Source organism: Onychostruthus taczanowskii, unplaced genomic scaffold, assembly GCF_017590055.1.
Source record: "Onychostruthus taczanowskii isolate IOZ18803 unplaced genomic scaffold, ASM1759005v1 scaffold74, whole genome shotgun sequence".
NCBI classification, from domain to species: domain Eukaryota; kingdom Metazoa; phylum Chordata; class Aves; order Passeriformes; family Passeridae; genus Onychostruthus; species Onychostruthus taczanowskii.
The window spans coordinates 1,402,697-1,409,324 of record NW_024505229.1 but is presented as its reverse complement, the minus strand read 5'-3'; positions in this window follow the sequence as shown (position 1 = coordinate 1,409,324).

The window sequence follows — 6,628 nt, the reverse complement described above, 5'->3', positions numbered from 1 at the left end:
TTCCCCTTTACCTGAAGAGAATTGGTGATTGGATTCTGGTGTGAGTGTTTTGATTCATTGACCTGTTGAATCCATGTGTGTGTGTTGGGACTCTTGGGACAGTCACGAGATTCTGGGCAGTGGAGTTGAGTTGGGTGCTTGTGCAGATTCAGCTTAGATGTAATGTAATATAGTGTAATATAGTATATAATAATATAGTGTAGTAAAGTAATTAATTAGCCTTCTGGTATCCTTGGAGTCCTCGTCATTCCTCCTGGACTTCAGGCAAAAATATCACTGATACACGTTTGTTTATTTCTTAAACCCTTTTAAACCCCCAATTGTTTTCTTCCTCACTGTTTTATATTTTCTTTGTGGTGCGTGTGATTTGCCAGCCTGTGAGTAGCATTCTGTAATTAGCAATGAAAGGCCATATTTGGAGATTAAATATCAATTGTTATGACAAGATTCTTCACTTTTCCAAACAAATGTGTTGCTGATGTATGAGAAAACCCTCATGACACAATAATGTGATCAGTGGGAAGGCAGTAGTGGAGAATATCACCCAGGCAGGATATTGGGCAGGAATTCCTCCCTGGAGGGTGGGGAGGCCCTGGCACAGCTGTGGCTGCCCCTGGATCCCTGGCAGTGCCTAAGGCCAGGTTGGATGAGGCTTGGGGCAGCCTGGGGGGATTTGGGCACTGGGCTTTGGCAGGGAACAGAGGACGGGAGTGCGACCCAGCCATCAAATCCACACATGCAAATACTTTTTCTGGCTCGTTAATTGCTTCCAAAGTGGAAGATTTCTCCTAATCTCCCATTAGCAGCTGCACATCCCTCTCCATTTCAAATTGCCGTGCTTGAGGGTTTGTGGCTGTCGGCAGGGACTGAGTGGAGGAGCAGTAATTTTTTAATTACGTCGCTTTGCCAGCACTCCTCTCGGATGTCTGAGAGAAACGAGGGAGGACTTTGCTGCTGATTTCCTGGAGACCCCCCTGCCCCACCAAGTGTCCCTTTTCTCTGCTCTGCACCAGCGCAGGGGGTCCCTGGTGCCACAGTTCCAGTCCTGGGCAGGGTGAAGCCCCCTGAGCATCTCTGCTGCAAAGGCACCGGGAGCAGCTCCCACTCCCAGAGATGATTTAAAGGGCTTTTTCTGGGACGTGATAGTTGTAGGAATCAGCAGCACCTTCATGACCTGGGCTTTGCCTCTTGACCTCTAATTGCTGCTCTGCTGGCTCCGCAGGGATGCTCCACCTGCTGAGGGAATTCTCCCCTCCTTCCCCAGGATCCCGCACGGATGTGGGGGATTCTTCTCCTGGGGCTGCTCATTGGGATCACCCGTGGTGCCTTGGGCTGCTCAGGTGCCACGCTGGGAGTGCAGACCCAGCTGTGTGGGGCTCTCCAGACTAAAGGGGTGGTGCTGCTGTGGATCAGGACCTTCCCAAGCTCATCCCTCCAGGACAATGCCACTCGTGAGGGCTGTGCTGCCCCGGGGTTCTCTTGGATGCAAACAAAAGTTCCTGGCAGCAGGAATGGAGCTGATGATGCAATTAAAATAATTATTTCCTAAACCTGCATGTCCTGGAAGCCTCTGGAAGTGGCTCTTGCAGTGGGGAGGAGAATAGAGGAGCAGGCTCAGAGCTGCCTGGTTTGCCAGCACACAGCTGAGCATCCCAGGGGATGATGACACTACACCCCAGCTGTGCAAAATTTCATGGCATTTATTGGTACTGATGTCTCTTGATTAAATTATACTTCTTTCTTCATTTATTCTCTAACAAGCTGAACATTTCAATTTCCCAGGCAAGCCCAGGTCAGGAATGGGAGGAGGTGGCAGCTGACACTGATACTGGAGGGGGCTCAGTTGGAGAGGAAGACTTCTCATTTAAAGCTCTGATTTCCTGAAAACCTGCACTCAGGGGAGAATTGACAATTCAGAGCTGAGCTGAGAGCTGCAATCTCCTGCAGGAGCTGCTCACAAAGCCAAGTGTGGCTCCATGGCCTGTGTGGTGCCAAGAATCCCCCAGGCTGCAAAGCTTGGAGCAATTTTAGGTTAAAAGGGAATCATAGAATCATGATTGGGTTTGGGTTGGAAGGGACTGTAAAGATTATCCAGTTCCAGCCCCCCTGCCATGGGCAGGGAATCAGACCTTTCATTTTTCCTCCCCTGAGCAAATCCATGGAAGTGCTAATCTTTGCACCATTTTCATTTACAAGGGTTAGGAAGTAATTTAGGAGAAATCCATTTAGCCGAGCAATTAGCGAGTCAATAACACCCTTCCGCATTTTATTAGAAAGGGAAAAAATTGATAATTTCTGTTTGTTTTGACCCTACCTCTGCAGCAATGGCAGCAATTTTCCTGGATAATCCCAGTTTCCATGGTTATATCTCCCTCCAGGACCTCGGCCACCCGCAGCAGGAGGACACAGCAGCATGGGCAGAGCCAGGGCTGCTCTGCTGGGGGGAAACTGCTCCAGTCCCCCCCAAATTCTGCATCCCTGGCCACTCCAACCTCCCCTGCCCTGCCTGCACCATTCCCCCTTCCCAGCCAGCACGTGGGAAGTCAGGAGGGCTGGGAACCCCAAATTTGCTGCTGCCTCCCAGATGGGAATGAGGGATTTAGGGGCAAAGAAATAAAAAAAACCTCTACCTGGTATTTCTGGGGGCTGACTCACGATCCCTGAGCTGCAGCACTGGGAAAGAGACCCCAACCCTCGTTTCCCAGGGAGAGTCACTTCACCCCTCAGCACTTTTGCCTCAGGAAGAGGGATTAAAGCAGAAAATTCAGATCCATTCCAAAAAGGCACTGGGGAGCTGGTTTTGAGAGGCAAGAAATTAAAGAACTGCTTAGCTGAATAGCTGAGCTGGTATTTTTCTGTCCTCAGGAAACAACTTTGATATAACAGCATTAGTAATAATAACACCCCAAAGAAAATCCTGGTGAAATCATGTAGAGGCTGCAGGATGTGTGAAATCCCTGGGATGGGGCGTGGGTCTTCCTCGTGTCAGCAAAATCCTTCCTGGAGGGGATGGAGACACATTACCACCAACGGGAGCAGCTCAGGGAGAATAATCCATCTTGATCAAAGAACCAAAATAGCAGAAAAATCTGTTAGTAAATGAAACTGTCCAGAAAATCTTGAAACTTGGTGCGTCACAAGCCAGCACTCCTGACAGGGCTGTGAGTCCCAGTTTGAAGGCTTTATTTTTATTCCTCCTTTCCAGTGGGAAGAAAGGAAGGAACAGACAACACTGGGAAGGATGAGAGAAGCCTGGGCATCCCCAGGCTGGCTGGGACAGCGGGGATCCAGATCTGCAGGGCTCCTTTCAGTCTGCAAAATTCAACTTTTAAAAGGAAATTTCAGTTTGTGTCCCTCCCTTTGGGAAGGTGCAGCACATCTCTGCCCAAGGAAGAGGAGAGTGCAGGGGGTGTGAGTGCTCTGGAGGGTTTGGGGGGGCTGGGGAGGGAGCAGGGGAGCTGATGGTGACACTACACCCCAGCTGTGCAAAATTTCATGGCATTTATTGGTACTGATGTCTCTTGATTAAATTACATTTCTTTCTTTATTTATTCTCTAACAAACTGAACATTTCAATTTCCCAGGCAAGCCCAGGTCAGCAATGAGGAGAGGTGGCAGGTGACACTGCTATTGATATTGATTATATTGATATTGATATTTATTATATTGATATTGATTTTGATATTGATGATATTGATATTGATACTGATATTGATGTTGATGTTGATGTTGATATTGAAGGGCTCAATCCTGCCACGGAGGATTTGGCAGGAGCTGGTTTGGGGTCTGAGGAGGAGAAGCGGAGCAGGGGGAGGTGGGGACAGGCTGGACCCAGCTGGGGCACAATGTGCCCATCCTCAGATCTCAGCAGAGCACCAGGATCTCCACCCGGCCGTGGGTGAGGGCCCCCAGGGCTCTGTCCCTGGCCAGGCCAGCTCCAGGTGAGGGGCACACGTGGCAGGAAACCTCCCCTGGCACCCCACAGTCCCTGGCACCCCACAGTCTGTCCCTGCACCCACAGCCCCGGGGCTCTCCTGTCCCCAAAGCCACAAAGTGCTCTGCAGCTCCCTGGGCTCACTGCCAGTGCCAAAAAGAGAAATATCAGGGCTGGGCTGGAGCCACACCCCAGCCCCTGTGCCCCATCACAGATCCCCTGCCAGAGGGACGATGCCCATGGCAGGAAGCGTTTTGGGTGAATCTGGTTTTGCTTCCTCTGCACTTCCATGAGGAGATGGCCAGGACTGGCAGGGAGCTGCTGCGTCTCTGTGTCCCTTCTGGTGTGTCCCCAAGCCCTGGTGGCCTCTCAGCCCTGCTGGGAACCCCTGGGGTGGGGGGATTTGCTGCCTCCCTTTGCTGCTGGTGTGTGATGAGTTACACCTCAGCCAGATGTTCCGTGGGCAGGAGAACCTATTTGGAGTTAAAAGCCAGTGATTAGAGTTGCCAACCAGTCATTAAGAAAGTATTAAATGGAGAATTATCCCCCTCTTCCTGTTTCAATACAATGGGAGCTTCATAATGCACTTGTTTAAGTTGCCTGGTTTTAATTTTAGTTCCCCCGTTTCCACCAGGACACACTGAGCCATTTCACTTTATCAATAGCTCCTGTGAGCTGGAAAAGAGTCAGGGAGGGAAATAAAGTCAATATCCTTGAGAATGAGACAAAGGAGAAAAAATTAGCCCAAAGATCTGAGTTTCTCTTTCCCACTGATAACACAACTTCTCAATTTACTTGACCAGATTGCCTTGCAAAGAGGAGTATTTTTCAAGAGGAGCAGAGATGAAAGGGATTATTACTTATAGAGGCTCTTCTCTAAAGAGATAAAGTATTTGGCAATTAAAGCACGGGAGCTGCAGACCCCGGGGAAGGCTGGAGCAGCCCCATTAGCATCTTTTCCACTCACCCCTCCTTTTGGAAAGGATGATCCCAGTGCCCCTGGCTGGGTGTGGGGCCAGCTCGTGCTGCAGCCCCGGGAGGGGGGACAGGAGCAATCCAGGAGCTGCCCCCGCTGGGGGCTGAACAGAACCACGGGCAGGGGAATGAAGGAATGAAGGTTCCACAACCTTCTGTGGGGAAGAGGCTGCCCATGCCAGCCCCAGGTAACCTACACAGGAGCAGGCAGTCTCTGCCTCTGGTGACCCTGAGCCAAGGCTGAGTTTTCCTGAAAATCTTGTCAGTGCAGCAGGAATGGCTGGGAGGGCAGAGGCAGGGCAGGGCAGCTGGGAACAGCCACAAAAATCCATTTCCACACAGGACAGAGGGAGCTGAGGCAGCCCTGCCAGGGTCCCTGCATCCCATTTGGATCCCTGTGTCCCAACAGGGTTTCTGGCATCCTGCCATGGTCCCTGCATCCCACCAGGGATCCCTGGGACCTGCTGGAAGTCCCTGCATCCTTCTGGAGTCCCTGCATCCCACCGTGGTCCCTGGGTCCCATGGGCAGGGCTGGAGGTGCTGCTGCTCCCACTGGGGCTCTTGGCTAGGTTTGAGCAGTGCCAGGGTGGCTGGTGGGGACAATCCACACCCCTGAGGGCACCAAGGGCTCTGACAACAGCTCCCCCAGCTGTGGCACAACCTTTGTTTTCTCCTAATGGGGCCAATAAATACTTAAGTAAGAAAAGGAATCGATGAAGCCGGCAGGAGATGAGGAGTTCTGGCATCTGCAGAGCCCGTGGGCATCCCATGGCAAGCAGGAACCTGTGGCCCTGCTGCTCCTCTCTCCCACCCCAGTAGAGTCACCCACACAGGTCTCTCTGAGGTCCCCACACTTTTCCATGGCACTGGAGGATGGCAGGGACTCAGCTCTGGTGGGATGAGAGGGGTGACCACATCCTGGAGGCAGCCTGGGGACAATCTCTGCTCTCTGTGAGCAAGGACAGGACCTAGGGAAGGGCTGGAGCTGTGTCAGGGGAGTTTAGGTTGGATCTCAGGGAAAGGTTCTTCCCCCAGAGGATGCTGGCAGTGCCCAGGCTCCCCAGGGAATGGGCACGGCCCTGAGCTCCAGGAGCTTTTGGACAGTGCTCCAGGGATGCCCAGGGTGGGATTTGGGGGTGTCTGTGCAGAGCAGGGGCTGGATTTGGATCCTTGTGGGTCCCCTCCAGCTCAGGACATTCCTGATTCCAGGAGCTGGGAGCACCCAGAGCTTGAAGGACCCTGGTCCCCACCCGCTGTCACAATGTACCTCCAGCTCAGAGCTGAGCCACCCCTGCTGATCAAACACGTGGGGTTTGTCTCTTGTTTGCCAGCAGATGGACATCAGGCTGTTCTGCTTGACGGGAGTTATTCCAAGGATTAATTAGTTGATGTTTCCTGAAGTACTTTGAAGATGTGGAGTGTGAGATAAGTGCTGTGCTCTGAGCCCATCGGGTGCTGCAGTTATTTTGTTCCTTTTCCTCCTCATTCCCAAAGAGTTTGTACAAAACAAATCCCACAGGAGCTCGTGGGGCTCTGACTGACCTGGTTCAGTGAGTGGCACCTCTGCCTAAGTGCTCAGCACAGGGAGGAGCTGCAGAGATTCCAGAGGAGCCACGGAGCTGCTCCAGGGCTGGAGCCCCTCTGGAGCCAGGCTGGGAGAGCTGGGGGTGCTCACCCGGAGCAGAGACGGCTCCAGGTGTCACAGGGAAGTGCAGGACA